The 19,005-nt window shown below is 39.6% G+C and overlaps 1 protein-coding gene across 2 annotated transcripts in view; it reads right to left on the bottom strand.

Moving 5' to 3' along the window:
- Positions 1 to 19,005, bottom strand: part of BANP (BTG3 associated nuclear protein) — a 271,776-nt gene that overhangs the window by 215,521 nt on the left and 37,250 nt on the right. Inside the window, exon 1 of one of the 2 annotated variants that reach the window (XM_075073787.1) lies at positions 1,910 to 2,139. The exons of the other annotated variant lie outside the window; for it this stretch is intronic. The gene's annotated coding sequence lies outside the window, so the exon portion shown is untranslated. Of the gene's footprint in view, positions 1 to 1,909; positions 2,140 to 19,005 lie in introns of those variants that run through there. 2 annotated transcript variants of the gene reach the window in all.

Genomic DNA, 19,005 nt, shown 5'->3' with positions numbered 1-19,005 from the left:
CATATGTATGTGATGTCACCCCTTTCATGACTGGCCTACAGAGACAATAAGCCACATACTACAAGAACTAACAGTAAATTAAAGGAGTTGTTCTTTATCTCTCATGATGGAAGTCTGTGTTTTATGAGCTAAAAAAACAGCATTCTAGCCCCACTGCCAAGGGATATGTGTGTAATCTATGTATAATTGTATCTGCTGCCCATAACAAATGGGATTCATTATAGATTGACAACCATCTGTTGGCTCTGAAGCCCTGTGAACCTCACATACTCTGGAGGGGGTGAATCTAACTGTGAACAAGTACAGAACGTTCTGGGCCTTTTATGTGCCAACCCCAAACATTAAAAATGTGATCAAAAGATCACAAGACTGGCTTAAAATCATGAGATTGTTTTAAATAATGCATCTGAAATTCTTTTTATTTGCTTTCTGGGTTCTGAGTGTTTATTGTGCACTCAAGTCACTTTTTCAAGCATTTCTCCATGACTATGTAATAGAATTTTTATCTAACAAAAGCTCAGATTCTCATGTAAGCTCGTGATTCCAGCAGCTGCAGTTTTAAGAAAGCACTGGATATCATGAGACTCTCAATAAAATCATGAAAGTTAGCAACAATGGAAGCTGCCCTGCTCTACCCACTCCTTCCCATTGCTTCCTGGCTCTATTCCCCTCCTCTTCCACTTTTTATATGTACTACAGGTTATATATTGAAGTTTTCAAGGACAGATTGAGACTCTTAAGACATTTTATTTTTCTTTTAGACATTGTTCTTTTTATCATCACTTCCCCCATTTTCAATAAATTTTGAATGCATGTTTAAAAGTGTCACTTACCAACGCTTAATTTTTAATGGATACGTGAATAATTAATTGCAGCTATAGAGATAAATGCAGTAAAATTAAGCTTCTATTTATGAAGTCCTCAGGCTTTCTTCCCCCCACCCCAAAGTCTTAGAACTCAGAATTGATATAAAATGGGAAAAACTTATTTTTTAAGAAAATAACTAATTCATTTTTAAGAGCATTTTAAAGTGTGCCTGATGGCATTTAGTTAACATAAGCCAACTTAAAAATGAATGGAGAGGAAACACCCTGATATAAGCCATTAACACTGGATTTAAGAGCCACATAGTGTGTTGGCTCCTCAGTACTGGGGGTAAATTTTGCTTTGCCAATACACTGCAATTTTTTGTTTATCCTACCTCTTCTGCAGTCACACCACAGCATGCTCATGGTTGCTTCATTCAGTGTTTCTGTATGAGGCCAAATTCGTCCCCAGTAAAAGCCCATCAAATCAGTGGTCTTGATGAATTTGGCCAAATGGGTCAAATGGAATACAAGTAGCGAGGCGATAGCACAGTGATTTGGCTTTTAAGCCACTATACTCCTTGTATGACCACTAAACATGCTTTTGTTGAAAAAGAGCTGTATATCATGGTGCATACACAGACTTATACAACGTACAATTACCACGATTAAGTCATTGTAAGCAAACAACTGCCAAATTGTGTGTATTATGTTATTCTTTTGGAACTAAATAGCTACTCCGCTTCAACAACTGCTGGGGACAATAGTCTTTTTGGAAAGGAAACTGGGTCACACCAAAACCAAAACCAAACGAAAAAAGCTAGGAAGAGGCTCTATCTGGAACCATTAAACCTTGGGTTACTAATCAAGACACAGATTTATTAAACCTTTGGCACTGGCTAATTTAACAGTGTGAGAAGGCTACATCTGGTTTCAGAACAACAGTACGTAGCTCCCCATCTATTGCCAGGAAATATTGGTAGTAGATACAGAACATGGAAACAGAAACTTTTCATCTACTAGTCCAAAGAAACTCGTATTAATTATTGAATTTGACATTGGTCCTAAATATGAAGGAGTTTACAATTCTTAATGCATTCTACCATTCCTGAGGAGTGGAGCTGTTGAGGGCAATCCATGTCCGGAGGATGAGGCAAGTCCTTTAGGTAACCTGGTTCCTGTCCATTCAGAACCTCAAAAATAACTTGATCGAGATCTTAAATTTAGATCAGTATCCTATAGGGGAGCCACCAGCGTGGCTGATGTGCTCTTGGCAATGCATGTTGCTGAGATACGTGGCTGTACTTTATACCAGATGAAGTTTATTCTGGGCTAATGTTCTCAAGCCCAAGCAATTACCTATTTGGGAGATAAAGGAGTTTATGATTTAGGCCACTTTACCAATCTGCAAGCATAATGACTTTTTTAAGAGACAACAGTTACACATCAATGCCTCAATCCTGTAAATTGCTCCATAGCAGAGGCCCCCTTGCATGGCGTTCCACTGAAATCCATGGGACACTACACAGGCACAAGAGTGTGCCTTCATAGATCACTTTGTGGAATAAAGCCCCTTTACAAACACTCCGCCATCCTCCAAGATGCCAGGGCTTTTTTATTAAAACAAACAAATCACAATACCACAGCATTCTGAACAGCTATCTACAGAACTATTCTCAAAGAGAATTCAATTCTGCACTTGCAAGATAAAAAAAAAAGCAAAATCTAGATAAGAACAGGACCTTCAGATCAAGGTTTTCAGGGACAACATGAAGAAGTCTGCACAATACCTACAAAATGACCAACGAGCTCTACACCAAGTCAAAAGATTAAAAAACTTGAGTTTGTTTAGTCTGAAGAAGAAAAGACTGAGGAGGAACATAACAGTTTTTATGTATATAAAATGTTATTATAAGGAGAAGGGAGAAATATTGTTCTCTTTAAGCTCTGAGGATAGGACAAGGAGTAATGACTGTAAATTGCAGGAAGGGCAGTTTAGTTGGACATTAGGAAAAACTTCCTAACTGTCAAGGTAGTTAAGCACTGGAATAAATTGCCTAGAGAAGTTCTAGAATCTCCATCACTGGAGATTTTTAGAGCAGGTTAGACAAACATCTGTCAGGGATGGTCTAGATAATACTTAATCCTGCCTTGGGTGCAGGGAACTGGACTAGAAGACCTCCTGAGGTCCCCTTCCAGTCCTCCAATTCTATGAAAATCCTGGACACAGCCAGCCTTAGGAGATCTGAAAGAGGAAAATAATATAACATTTTATTATCATCTTTAGGTAGCCCTATTAAAATTGTTCCTCTTCCATAGTTAAGAAGGAAGCAGAATAAACAGACTAAATATTCAGTGCAGAAACTGACAGAGCTTATCAGAAGCTGCACATTCATCAGTGAAGACGAATAATAATGTGACGTTGACTCCTGTGTTAAGATAGAAAGATCAGCTAGCAACAGAAAGAATGAGACAACTCTTCCTATCAGTGCTGCCGGCATACACACTTTTGGGGACAGATTAGGGAGCTGAGGGAGTATGGAAAGAAAATACTCATGGCTATTTTTTGAGCTCTGAATACAATAAAAAATTCTTTAAAAAAAATCTACATTGTCTATAGGTAAATACATATTTATGGATTGAAAAAAAATACAATTTACCAGATCAACAATCCATGATACCTCCAAACAAAATATTATTTATATAAGTAATGAACATGAAATACAATGATTTTCAAGTAATATAATTATTTTCAAGTATTCATATTTTGGTCTCTGACTTTTTAAAAAACAACAACAGAAGAACCTTGTACACTTTGCAAAGGAAGGTTCCTGCCAAAGGTAATTTTTAACAGGGAAAATGTATGACTCATATCCATCAGTCTTAGCTATTGTTTTTTCTTGGACAATCACCTTTCAATCATACAGAATGCAGATAATAAAAGAAGAGAACTTGTGCTGCCACTAAAACCAACATCTCCTCCCCTTCCCAGATTAGTTTTCTAATTAGGAGAGAAAAATAAAACAGAAGGAACCAACTGACATTTCATCTCCCATGATGTACAAGATCAGGAGTTTCTTCAGATGGATGGAAATGAGTTATGGAAAAACTGAGACTGGAACATTTCAGACAGGCAGTTTCTCTTCTTGCATCCTTAGACACACTTATATAGACTGATGAGATATTTATAGCAAAACTCCAACTGGTAAGGAAAGTAGGATGGGCGGAGGGCAACTTAGAGAGCCTCATGTTTTGACAGACTCTCTGAGCCTACTCTGCATGTACAATCCCACATATGCATGCACAAATCAGAGAACTGCACTCACAAGCAGACAAATAAGTAATGTACAGGAAAATATTTTATAAATTTAACTCTTTATCCACACCTTTTTTTCTTTCACTGGTACCCGAGTGCATCTTTAAGAAGAATATCTGTTCTTACAGATCTTTTCACTTCTTCTGATCAGATTACTGGGTTTTTTTTATCTTGGTCAATACTGATTTCATTCACAGGGTCCTTCTACTCTAGGCTGATCTTTCTAACAGGAATTGTACAAGCACTTGAGATTTCCCAACTACCAGTGAATGGGTAAATCCCTGACTTGAGGATTTGCATTACTATAGGAATGGATGCAAAGCAATGCACAAATCCAAATTTTTAAAAAAATCAGGTCCCTAAAGTCCCAGAGAGGAAAGATCATGAGAATGAATGCATCATGCATCACAGTAAAGGAAAATAACAAGCTGATGTCTGGAGGATGAGGTGTCAAAAGCTCCATATGGACAGACATTCAGTAACTGATTCTTGAAGCAGCCTTGTCATCTACATCTCTCATCCCCGGGCCACAGCTGACTGTCATCCAAAACTATAATTTTATTCATAAAATGTAACAAGGGTTCAGTCACTGAAAATTATCTTTAGGTCCCTAGCATCTAGAGTATCACAGAATGCCAGTCTTTATAAAGATAGCATTTATGATTAGGTTCTTTATAGTCAGAGGCCAAAGTACACCAGCCATCATCCCAGAGTAACTTCTTATGTATTTAACAGATTTATGAAGTTGTAGACAATTGATAGTACAAAAAGGCAAAGCAAAAAACAGCATTTATTAAAACAGTGTTAACATTTTAAGCATTCTGATATTTCCAGCTCAAATATGTAAGTCAGAACCAGAGATTTTCCAAATTACAGAAGACATTTATGCAGAGTTTATGTACAAAGGCTGGTGTTACCATCAGCTACACACAGAGAGCCTTTGAACTGGCTGACAAGCACACAGAGATGATTTATTGGTTTCAAGACAAATTTCACCAACCAATGAGGAAAGCTGTTTAAACAAAGTCTGTTTTGGTTTATTGTTCTCTGAGGGATGCCATTTAACACATTGACATGGTCCACTGTAACCATTCATAAATGAAGATTTCAAAAAGTTTACCTACTAAGCAATAGTAAGATGATGGTACAAGGGACCCCAGGATTCTACCACCACAAAAAACAACGGCTGGTTACTTAAGGGGGTTTACAATATCTGCGTGTCCATAAATATAACTGTCATGCATTTTCTTTATTATGCCTGTTATTGTTAACACAACTGAAGTGCTTTGAAAATTAAATTTACAGCAAAATATGGTCTCCAAAGAACCCTTTGGTCTCAGCTCTTGACTGGTGATATAGAGAAATAGAAAAAAACAGTAGCTCTGGACAGTGTTACAATTGACAGAGGCAGAGTTTAAGAAAACTGGGCTATTTTAAAACAGTCAGAAATTGTATTAACTCCTTTAACTATTAACATTTAACTGTTAGGCAGAGACAGGTAAAGGTTACAAAAATAGAACAGTACATACTATTAACTTGTAACTTAAGGTGAACAAAATATAGATATATAAATATGAATAAAATATATATAAAATCAAAACATTAGAGTAATTAAATCTTTGACCCAACCATAAAAAGAAATGTATGGCTGTTAACCATTCCCTGAGCCTTAAATTTCTGAGTTATGGCCAAGTAATGCAGTCCCGAAGCTCATCTGCAACTAGGGATCAGAAAGGTTGATCTCATCCTCACTAACTTTCCCACTAAGGAAGAGGTCTACATAATTCTTCACAGGAAAGGAGTTGGTCAGACTTACCTGGATTACAGATCAAGTGTACAGAATGGTATACTGGCTACTGGTACTGGAATAGGAGATATATGATAAGAAGAGTGGAGCACACTGAAGAACGAAGGTAGACTTCCAAAAATTACAGTCCATATGGAAACCAAAAAAAATGCAAGAAAAGGAAGACAGGATAAGAGGGCAAATTTCCAAAGGTATTCAGGTGCCTAAAGATACAGATAGCAGGTTAGGCACTTTTATGAATCCCACTAGGCACCTATCTGCTAAATGCTTTTGTAAATCTGGCCAAGGTCAAGGATAACTTTGGGAATCTGGCAACTGGAGCGAAACAAAGACAGCGAAGAAGAACATCTTTGATATCCTTCCACACTGAGTGAGAGGAAAGAACGACTGACAAGAGAGACCAGCACAGAGGAGGATTCTAGGTTCACAGAATGTTAGACTACCTTTGAGAAAGAAGATGTGTTTATATTCGCTAGTCTCCACCTAAAAATATTATTGTTTTTATTGTGGTAGCATAGAATCATAGAAATGTAGGGCTGGAAGGAACCTCAAGAGGTCATCTAATCCAACCCCCTGCACTGAGAACCAAGTACACCTATACCATCTCTGGCAGGTGTTTGTCTAACCTATTGTTAAAATCGTCTAATGATAGGCATTCCACAACATTCTGTGGAAGCCTATTCTAATGCTCAACTATCCTTATAATTAGAGACAGTTTTTCCTCATATCTAACCTAAATCTCCCTTGCTACATATTAAGCCCAGTACTTCTTGTCCTACCTTCAGCGGACATGGAGAACATTGTTTGCAGAGTTCTTACATCCTGGGACCAAACAAAGCTAAGAAAGAGACAAGGTGGATGAGGTAATACCTTCTTTAGGAACAACTTCTGTTGGTGAAAGAGACAAGCTTTCAAGCTATACAAAGACCTAAAGACAAGCTCTGTGTAGCTCAAAAGCTTGTCTCTTTCACCAACAGAAGTTGCTCCTATAAAAGATGTTATCTCACTCATGTTGTCTCTCCCATGGAGAACAATTGAGAACCATCATTGTAACAGCCCTTATCATATTTTAAGACTTTTCAGGTCCCTCCTCAGTCTACTTTTCCCAAGACAAAACATGCCCAGTTTTTTTAACCTTTTCTCATTTTGGAATCTATAGCTATGAGCCCAACATATAACAAAAAGGCAGTTCCTGTGTCAAAGAGCTTCATATGCAAGGAGTACAATAAACAGCAAGAACTAATAGTGATCTGATGGGCATGCCATAAACCTATCAGCTGATTCACATAACCAAATTATCAACATAGATGCATATAATCTGCACAGGTAAAAAAGTGAAGCAGCAAAAGAGTGGCTACACATTTTAGATTTCAAAAGTATCTGCAGAGTCAGACAGATTCAACTAAACAGAATGTGATAGTAAAATTATTCAGGTAAGGAGACAAGGAATGAAACCGAAAAGGCATCACACAACATATAAGTAATCATCCATCAAGAGTGTAGAAGAAAGAAAATGAAAAATTCCTGCACCAATTATCAAGGTATCTGAAACCACAGTTTACAATGTTCATGGGAGACTTTAACTATCCAGATTTCGCTTGGGCAAAAAAACGCAGCCACAGTTCTAAGTAATGCAGACTTTATTATCTAAAAAGGACATACTCCTATCAAGGGACAAATTATTCTGGGTACTAATACTCATATAAATTTGATTACATCTGTGCTTATTTTTCAAAATTATCCACAGATTTCCAGTGATTCAGTGAATGCTATTGCATTAACTGGACCATTTTTATTCCTGTCATCCCATTAATATCCTCAATTTGAGGGCTTTTTAGCCAACATCTCTTATTGTCAGAGGGAGCCATTGTATTAAAAAAACACGACCGTCAAAAGAAATAAGAAAAGTCAATAGTTGCACAACCTGAGCCAACTACATCCAGAGTTTAATTTTAAAAATGTTCCTTCAAAACTGTTTAATGAGGCTTCTCTGGACTTAAGGTAATATTGAAAAGGCCCAATGAATACTGTACTTGCTTTAAACATTACGGTCACATTAGTATATATTTTTATCTATTATATTTTTAGAAGAATATTTTTACTCCTAGATCAAAGATTTGTGTAAAGCTTCAATACTATGCAGTGACTGATTAGTATGATTACATGATAGGCAATTTTAAGGTTTTAATGTTTGCTGCACAGCTCACCATGCAACTGATTTATCCAGGGAAAAACAATTTTATACAGTAGTCTTTGAAGGAAAGCACCAGGAAAAGTGCAGCAATTGAAGACAGAGTGTGAGAATGAAGATGGAATAACAACTATGTGCGGTATTTTTTCTACACCTAAAAGACACCTTAAGTGCATAAACCACTGATATTAGCATTATAGAAAGATACCTTATTTTTCATACTTAACCATGAAGGTATCCACACTTAGCACCATGATAATGCATCATTTTATAAAATGTTTAATTATGCTGCCATTCCAGCACATGAGCGTATGTGATGTTAAACACACACAGCTACTCAGTTTTAAAACAAAAATAATTTTTAAAAGAAGTTATGCACAGTTTTGCTTTCAGTTTCTCATACTTCACCCTTCAGTGTGGAACAAAGAGAGAATGGGATAAAGATGTATGAAAATGCACAGTGCTACAGAAAGGAAAAAGTTTACTTGGGAAGTCTTTCAGATTCCAAATAATCTGTGTTTTATATTTGGAAGTGTATCATTGAAATGGCATCAACTGCCAACTAAGGGATATGGCACTACACCAATCAATCTCTTGCACAGACCTTTCTGAAGTTGGGCTGTCTCACCCTATTCATCTAAAATTCAGTCCACTTACCCCAAAGAAATTAAATGAAGTCCACCAAAGACACCCTCATGGGCCATATTACTTCTTCCTTTTTAAAAAAAACCTGAACTTTTATATACTACTTTAATTAATTTACTAGATCAGATCACTAGTTTTCTGGCAGATATTTGTAATGGGTGACATTTGTTACAGACACCTTACTCTGGTGTGACTCATAATAATCTGCACATTTATTTACAACTTGGATATTATGCACCTAATGCCCTCCAAAGAGGGATGAAAGTTAATCCCCTTCCGTAATGATTTGGTAACATGATCTCTTCTGATTCACTCTTTTTATGGCACCTTAGCTGCAAGTACCCTGATTTATGGGACTTGCTTTTAAAAACTGGTTCTCAACCTAATTCTGTATTTTCATAAAAATATTTGGCAATACATTCTAAACTCTCATTGACAGAAGCTAAGCTTAATATATAAGGATTTTATGCCCCCTTCTGTTTATTATAAACTTAATATATTATAGCCCAATCAATATCCAGTATATAACATATGCTCCCAAGACATGGTTCCATTGCTTTCAAACATATAATCAAAATTTTTAGGGCTACATTGTAATATTATCTTGAATAGTCACCCTTCTTCACTTTACAAACACTCAGTGAAGCTATTTCTCTTGATGATTTTACACAGCAGGGATTGCAGCCACTATTCAACATCGTTTATATTGCTGAGGTAAAAATTACATTAACTAGACTGTACAACTTCCTCCTACTATTTACTTGGACAGAGGGAAAAACAAATTAATAAATGAAGGGGATTGTCTTGAACCACTCTCCCAAGTCAGTCGCATCTAACACCTGGCTAACAGAAGTGTTTAACTCCTGACTTGCTGACATTCACAGAATCCATAATTGATGGGGGTACTAGGATTTACCCACAAATCCTCTAATCTAATCTTATGCTTTTGTTTTTTAATCCAAGGACTTTTATATCCCTACACTTCTATTGTATGTTCTTAGAAGCCAGTCACCCTACCAAATCTTTATTAATGAAAGCCAGAGGCATTTATTCTTGTTTTTCATCCTCAGGCCACTTATAATCAAACTAGATTCATTTCTGAGAGGTCAAGGTCAATTCTTTGTGTGTTTGTGTTCAGCATTCTGTTGTTTCTTGGTGCACTATTATAAATATCTGTGTGTTTCATTATAAAATAGACCTTTGTGCTTCTGTAAATTCCTTTATTTATCATTAAGATTATTTTCTCAGATTTCTTTTTGCTTTAAAAAATAATAAAATCAGTCTAAGTCTAAAGCTTGCAGAGATTTAAGTAGGGTTTATGTTAAGTTCATGTTACTGAAAAGTTTCACTGAACAGTATTAAATTTTATAAAAGAATTTAAAGTAATATCTTTTTTTAAAAGGTAGGTTTTTGTTTTATGCCTAATTAAAAGTCAAGCCCCAAATAAAAAACGTGAACTCCAATCTGTTTCTATCTTTCAAATGCTTGAATCTTCATTAATAAACTGCCACCTGAATCATTCAACAACCATTCACAATATCTCATTAGAAACCATTTAACTAATAGCAATTGGCTTAGGAAATGTGAATCAACCCAGGTCAAATCTTGGTCAGATCAAAATGTTTTGACAGATGCATTCAGCAATATATTTGTATAAATTATTGTATTCCTCTCTTAAATGTAGATGAAATTTTGTTATTAAGTGGTTATTTTAATTGACCTTGTGAAACTCAACACTAAACATTTACATTGGAAGTTGTATGTTTTCCTGGACTTGCGATATCCTAACACCAAATTACTGCATACTTGGTTCCTTAACTTCTTAGCGCAACAATAGTGGAAAAAACAGTTACCTTTTCCGTAACTGGTGTTCTTTGAGATACGTTGCTCATGTGCATTCCATACTAGGTATGTGCGCTTACCACATGCACCAGTGGCGGAAGTTTTTCCCTTAGCAGTATCCATAGGGGATTGGCTCTAGCACTCTCTAGAGTGATGCCAACATGATGTGGTATAAGGGGCGCCACCAGCTCTCCAACCCTCAGTTCCTTCTTGCTGGAAACTCTGACAGTGGGGAAGGAGGGTGGGTCAGGGAATGGACATGAGCAACATATCTCAAAGAAGCCAAGGAAACCATGCGGAACTTCAGCTTCTTTAGATACTTGTTGAGGTCCCTCAGGTCCAGGATGGGCCGCAGACCACCCTTGGCCTTTGAGATGCAGAAGTACTGAGAATAGAACCCCTTGTTCCTGTACTGGAGGGGAACTTCTTCCACTGCACCCAATTGCAGCAACCCCTTTACCTCTTGCACAAGGAGACTCTCAAAAGACAGGTCCCTAAAGAGGGAGGGGGAAGCAGGGTGGGAAGAAGTAAACTGTAGGGTATAACTCTCTGCCACAGCATTAAGAACCCAGCAGTCTGAAGTTATAGCTGTCCATGCAGGGAAGAAAAAAGGAAGGTGGTTGGATAACAGCGGCACAGACCAATCCGGGGTAAAGTTTGGTAGGTTGCTCTCAAGTGCATCCTCAAAACACTTACTTGCCCCTCTGCTTATTGTGGGTCGAACCCAACTGGGTAGAGGGCGAAGGTAGGTGGCTCAGCTGACGCTTGTAGCTCCTACTCTACTTATGGGGGGCGCTCCTGGCAGGGTTGACTCCCTTGGCCCTGAGATTGCTGCGGTTTGAACCACTTACAGGCTGGACTGGGAATGTACAGCCCTAGGGTTTTCAGGGTAGTGAGGGAGTACTTAAGGCCATGCAGTTTACTGTCTATCTGTTCTGCAAACAGGGTCTGGCTGTCGAAGGGGAGGTCCTGCATCAATTGCTGAGCCTCCAGTAACAGACCCAAGAGGAGCAGCCAGGACACTCTTCGCATGGAGATGGCTGGGGCCAAGGTGCAAGCTGCAGAGTCTGCTGCATCGAAGGTTGCTGGGAGGGCTGTTCTCACTGCAGCTGTGCTCTGTTCAAAGATCGCACGGAATTCCTTCTTGGACCCTTCAGGCATCGAGATCTCAAATTTGGCCACAGACTGCCACATATTGTAGTCATAGCGGCCAAGGAGGGCTTGGTGTTGGCCACTCTCAACTGAAGGCTGGAAGACAAATAAATTTTTTGCTCAAACAGATCCAGATTCTTCAAGTCTTTATTCTTGGGTGTAGCCCCGGGTTGACAATGCCTCCCTCTCTGGTTAATGGCCTCAACTACGAGGGAGTTTGGGGTCAGATGAGTATAGAGATACTCCTGGCCTTTAGCTGGCACAAAATATTTGCGCTCAATCCTTTTTGAGATGGGGAGTAGGGACAAGGGGGTTTGCCATAGGGCATTAATTATTTTCAATACCCCCTCGTGTAGAAGTAAAGCCACTCTAGCGGGTGCCGTGGAGCAAAGGACATTGAACAATAAGTCCGATGACTGCTTGGAGCACCAGGTTAGAGGCAACCTTGTTCAAAAGCTCCTGATGAGCCTCAGCGTCATCTTGAGGAACTGGGTGAGGGGAACCCATAATCACTTCATCTGGCAATGAGGAGGATGTAGCCAGCACCGAGGTATCCTCCACTTCCCCTGGTGGTCCAACTGGCTGCTTCCTTAGGTTCTCATGGGCCTGGGGGGTCTTCCTGTGCGGGGCCTCCACCTCCGGAGGGCAGGATGCTGTGACCGATGGCCTATCTGAGGTCCCCTCCACTGACCAGGCGGCCTGTGAAGGCTGGGTGAACTCCCAAGGATTCTAAGGGTGCCACGCTGCCGGCCATTGGCCCAGAGACCATGGGGTCAGTTGCAGTGCCGATGAAGTTGACGGTACCACTGATGCCAGAGCCTGTTCTGCTACCAGGGACTCCTGATCAACACCAGAATTGTAAGCAGAGCGGACGCTGCAGAGTGACCATGATCGGCTGGCCCAGAGGGCTTCCTCATTCTGGTGCTGGCCACTGTGCCATTTGGAGGATCTGCATCGAAAGACCAGCGATCTACGCCTCACACTGCTTGACCTGTACCGAGATCTAGAGTGGGACTGGGAGTTGGAGTCGGCCAATCGCCGGTAGAATCTCTCTGATTGAGGGGATTCGTGTCTCAACGATGAGTGCCAGCAGGAGGGTGACCAATGACCCCGTTCCACCAATAGGTTGCAGGACTGGTGTCGAGTTTCTCCCATCGACCCCCCCGCAGTGTAGGCCCTGTGGTAACTCCACTTAAGGTATGTCAACTCCAGCTACGTTATTCACGTAGCTGGAGTTGTGTAGCATAGGTCGACTTACCATGGTAGTATAGATATAGCCTGAGTCTGAGCAAGCAAGCTCTAACGAATTCAGCCATGGAGTTTCCATTTCATGAGGTGGAAAAACTCTAGATTAGGATGTTGGAGGCAGCAGTGTCCTACGTGATCATATCTGGGACCAGGGGTAGAGTTATAGATGTGTCCACTGACAGGTATAGAAGCGTGGTGAACCAGTGCTGACATGGCCATGCTGGTGCTGTCAAGATTATTGATGCTCCCTCTTGTTGGACCTTCAGCAGGACCTTGTGAACAAGCAGGAAGGGCGGGAATGCATACAGCAGGTGCCCCTTCCAAGAGAGGAGAAAGGTGTCTGTCAGCGAGCCCAGGCTGTGATTCAGGATGAACAGAACTGTTGATACTTCCTGTTGCGCCATGTCACGAACAGGTCTCTCTGGAAAATCCTCACCTTTGGAAGATGTTGATTGCGACATCCGAGCGGAGGGACCACTCGTGACCATGAAAGGACCTGTTGAGGTGATTGGCTAGTTCGTTCTTCAAGCCCAGCAAGTACGATTCCTCCTAATGTATGGAGTGGGCAATGCAGAAGTTCCACAGCTTGAGGACTTCCTGACACAGTAGAGAGGAGTGAGCACCACCCTGTCTGTTTATACAGAACATTGCTATGGTATTGTCTGTCAATGCCAATATACATATGCTCTGTAGATGAGTTTGAAACGTCTGGCAAGCGAGGTAAGGTGAACCGCACACAACTTCCTGACATTGATGTGCAGCGAAAGTTCTGCCTGGGACCAGAGACCTTGGGTCCTGAATCTTCCTAAGTGCGCCCCCCAACCCATCGCTGACACATCCAGGGACAGTGATGGTTGAAGCCTGGAGAAGGGTATTCTCGCACATACTGCTTGCAGGTCAAGCCACCACCGGAGGGACTCGAGGACTGGAGGAGTGAGTGTGACCAATTTGTATAGGCAGTCTCAATTTGGCCTGTATACCTGGGCTATGTCCAAACAGTTTCAGGCAATTTCACACCATAGTAGTGGGGAATCTTCTGAGAAATCTCTACGATGATGGCCATGGCTAGGAAGTGAGATTCCGGGAGGAATGCTCTTGCCTGACCGGAGTCTAGAAGAGCTCCTATGAACTCTATCCTCTGAGTGGGGGCTATGGTTGACTTTTCCATGTTCAGAATGAGGCCGAGCCTGTGGAACGTTGTCCACACAAGGCTCACATGGTCCTCCACTTGGTTAGCCAGTTGTCTAGATATGGGAATACTTGCATTTGCTGCTTCCACAGAAAGGCTGCCACAAGCACCATGCATTTGGTGAACATCTGAGGAGCTGTCGAGAGACTGAAGGAGAGGACCGTGAACTGACAGTGGGTGATGCTCACCACGCTCCATACTGAAGTGCTGGGCTTGAGGTCAGACGACGCCTGTGCCGGCTGGGGACAAAGGGCTGACTCCATGAGGAATAGTTTCAGCCTAAAGTCCCTCTCCTTCTTGGTCCCAGGTAAGAAGCCTCTGCATATCTTACACTTATCTGTTTGATGGGCTTCCCTCAAGCACTTCAGACAAGAGTCCTGTAAGTCTCCCTTTGGCACAGGCTTCAGACAGGACCCGCATGGTCTGAAAGACTAAGGCATGCCCCGGTCGGGGACATGTGGGGGGGATCCCAACTGAAACTTATCTAAACTATCTAGGACTCTTTGAACTAACACACTTAGTGTTTTAACTAATTTACAGGTAATGAGAAAAAGTCCAGTATGGAATTGCTTGCTGTTAGCAAGAGAGGAGCTGCTCCTATGACTGTCGCTGGCAGCAAGAAGGAACTGAAGAGGCGGAGAGTTGGCATGGACCTATATACACCGCCATGAAGGAGCAACTCCAGGGGACTCCACAGCCAACCTGATAGGTACTACTAGGAGAAAAACTTTCCGGCGACTGTGCATGTGGCGCGCATACATCTAGTTGGAATCAACATGAGCAATCACTCAAAGAAATGCAATCTACACTAATGATAAAACACATAGCATTTCAGTATTTGTTAAACAATTCATAATACAAACACTAAGTCTGAATTTATAAAGACTTCATATAACTAAAATAAAGGAAATGGGAAAGGTTAAATTCAGAAGTACCTAGTATCCAGCTCTAATATATTCAGAATGAGGATCTAACTGGAGTTTAGAAGAGTGCTTCTGTGCATCTTAGGGCTGGTCTACACTACGGGAGGGAATTGATCTAAGATACACAACTTCAGCTATGCTATTTGCGTAGCTGAAGTCGAAGTATCTTAGTTCGACTTAACTGGCCGTTCTCACAGCGGCAAGTCGACTGCCGCAGCTCCCCCGTCAACACTGCTTACTCCTCCTGCTGAGGTGGAGTACAGGCATCGATTCGCGGATCGATTTATCGCATCTAGACAAGACATGATAAATTGATCCCCAATAGATCGATTACTACCCATCGGATCCGTATCCTTAAACTAGCATGAATGATAAAATATCAAAAACCAAACATAAGAATTGGGCTAAAATATTTTCAGTGCAGAACTGTGCTGCATTTAAGTACAAAGAATGATACAGGTCCACCTCGTCCAGAGCATGAATATACACATGTGACACACAGAGTGGCTTGGCCAGCAAGGTACGTAATCAGTATACAGTAAATCCATGATCCAACAAAGGAAGAATCAACATCAAATTTTTCAAACATGTCACTGAAGTGGTCGTGTGACAAATGAGGAGGTTTACTAACTAGGCCAGAACTTGTTCAGACTGAATCCAAGAGAAACTAAAACTCTACTATTCTAGGTGACATGGATATGGGGAAAGATACGCAACTAGACTATACTCAGCACTCCAGTCTTGGATTTGTTAAACAGTTTCAAAAAGACTAAATTAAAATAGCCCCTCCTTACATTCCAGCAGCATTTTCAAATATGCGATCATCTACCCAAAAATGACTGTGCTACTAATGCAGTGTCTTTGGATTTTTATCCATCCCTTTATTAGGAGCCACAGTATTTCCCCTGGCACGGAATATCACAGAAACAAATATGCACTAAACTCCTCCAAGAAACAGCTGCAATTCTAAGGACATAACCACTAACTTCCTTCTCTTCCAAAGTCATCTCAATAATGCTACTAACCTTCACTAGCCTAAATTGCAGGATTTGCTCTGTATTTTTTAATAGTCTAATATTTTTCATATCAAAATTATTTTAAGGTGCACTTCAGTATGAAAAATACAATTTATCTTTACAAGAACAAGACATTCTCTTTATAGTTTTGAAGGTTTTTCCGATTTTATTTTTGTAACACATTCTGGAAACTTGGAGATCTATTTTTTCATGCTGAAGACAGTCCTTTTCCATTTTGCAAATACTGGTTTTATTCTCCCATTTTGCAAACAGACCTAAAATGAACTTGGTGGATTTTGTTTAGCGCAGATCATAGACCCAATCATCCAATCTTTCCCCATGCATTAACATCAGTGGGATGACTTGTGTGATTAAGAACTGTTCACATGAGGGCTGAACAATCATGCCCTTTTAGGAGCTGATTTTCATGCAAAAATCCCACTGATTTTAAAAGGAACTCTGTGTAGGCTGGAGCTACAGATTTGGGCTCACAGTAATTAACAAGTTAAAATAGCTTTGTTTGTACACCAGTTTTATTGACCGAGAACTGCAGAAGTCTGGGACCTGCATTTATTAATTCACTGATGCTACAGGCGCCAATCCAGCAAAGCACATAAGCATGTGTGAAATGCTACTTACTTGTAGTTGACAGAAAATATATTTTTTCATATTATATATAGTTTAATTACTTTTTTCTATTCTGGTTGTAATTCAATTTCTGTAAACTGGATTTTTGTTGTTGTTGTTGATGTTTTGTTTTTTCTTAAAGACCTTATATGCAGCAGTTTATCTGGCATTCTTTTATCTTATTCCTGAATTACAACTGTGCTCTAATTCTTTTTTCTTGCTTCAATGCTTTACAAATCCATTTAAATTAAATCTTTCTCTTAACTTTTAATTTTCCATATCACTGGAATACAAAACAACTTGAAAACAAAAAAAAATTTGTCCAGAAATACAGTTGCTGAACTCCTTGAACTGGGAAAATCCAAAGCCAAAAGGCATTCCAATTGGCACACTGAAGATACAAACTAGAAGAATAAATCCTATTAATCCAAACCTAACCCACCCTGTTGTCAGATTTTACTTGACTAGAGGACAAACAACACCTCATATAAAAACAAATAAAAACAAGTTTGCATATCCCACCTAGTAGTGGAACTGTGTCATGCCCCTTTTGTTTTCTATTTAGTAACCTTAGTCAAAAGCTACAAATGCTGCTTTTTGAAAAAAAAAGTAAGTTGACAGATGCTACCTGCACAGTATGCTGGAGGAGAGTCTATGGAGAATAATTCCATTTTTAAAAGGTGACACCATCCCCCTTCCCTTGCCAACATGAGCAAAACTTCCTATTCGTGGATGTCACTCGAGATCTTTTGACAGTGGTGAGCAGTGCATTTAGCCTTGCAGTCCATGGTCTGTACAGAAAAATATAAAACTACAATGTTGATTTTTAATCAGTGGTTGGCATAATTAACCAATTAACTAGCCATCTGAACAGATTAACCCAGTTCAGAAACTGAGTAACACCGATATGCTAACAAAAAAAAGTAAAAAAATGCTGTATCTAGGCTGAATTTTTCCAGGGAAAATGTTTTAAAAGACACACAAACATGAGTGTCATTGCACTATCAGGTCCATATATTTAGTTAGTAAACCTATGAACCACCTCTCTTCTGTCTGAAGATGTTCCAAGTTTGCAAATTTCTGTTTGAGGTTGCATTTAAGTGATATCAAGTGTTGCACTACAGCGAACTGAAGGAACTACCTTAAATTCTCCAACAATCTTATGGGAGCTATTGAAAGTTCTGGTTGCATGTTACCTCAAAAATAAGGTACAGCTGATGGTCATTCTACCAAAAAATGATGAAGGCAGCAACACAGAGCCAGTCAGATTCTGGACAGATTGAGTGAGAGGCTGAATGATGTCAGACAAGACAAGACTTAGAACACTAAAACAATACACATTCTCCTACTAAGATATTTATTGCATTACTGTACTACTGTTCTTTGGCTATTTTAAGGCTCTATACAGTTAAACACAATTCTGTATACAGCCTGAGAATATCTTTCTATTCCACTAATTTTTGGGGGGAGGGGAATTAATTCATATTAACAGTAATATTATGGAACCATCATAGTCCTGGCTTCATAGATAAGGTTGAAAACCACATATTTTTAAACAAAAGTCATTAAGCATTAAGAAATTATTTTCTAAGTCTCTTTTATTAAGTTTTAATGATTGCAAGGCTTATTTGTGTTTATTTACTGTCTTTAAGTCCCTTTTAAAAATCTACCAACATCTTATGGAAAACTCAGTAACATTCTCCTTAGAAAGAATTCCTCGTGTGTCAGATTTTCTGTGACTTCTTTATCTGTTCCCTTCTACTAAGAGTTCTGAAGATTAATCTTTTTTGTTTCTCAAGACTTCACATGTTCATTCAGCTTGTTTGCTACCCAAGATTATAACCTTAGAGTAACATCAAATCCATCTCCACTGCAGTTAGCTGGTGTGTCATAGAGTTCCATGACAGCAGGTGGGAGTTAAGAGGAGCAGAACAACTGTGGGAACAAGACTTCAGCTTTTATGCACTGTATTTAGTGAAAACACCAAAAGCACTGGAAATCGTCATTTTTCAATATTTTGTAGTTTTCCCAAGAGGTGTCAGCAAGTCTTCAAGAAAAACAAAACAAAAAAATAAAATCAAGGAAGAGTGCTGGAAAAGTTCTTCCCTGATATATCAATTCTCCTACGTTTAATAAAAATCAAAATCAAAATCAGATTCTGAATGCAACAAATTTCTGTTCTGAAAGCTAATAATGTAGCGAGGTCCGTGATTTACTGCAAATATCCTTGAAACTCCTGCTTT

Source organism: Chelonoidis abingdonii, chromosome 19 (assembly GCF_003597395.2).
Source record: "Chelonoidis abingdonii isolate Lonesome George chromosome 19, CheloAbing_2.0, whole genome shotgun sequence".
NCBI lineage: Eukaryota > Metazoa > Chordata > Testudines > Testudinidae > Chelonoidis > Chelonoidis abingdonii.
Note: the sequence above shows the minus strand (reverse complement) of the source record. Positions and strands in the feature narration are given on the sequence as shown.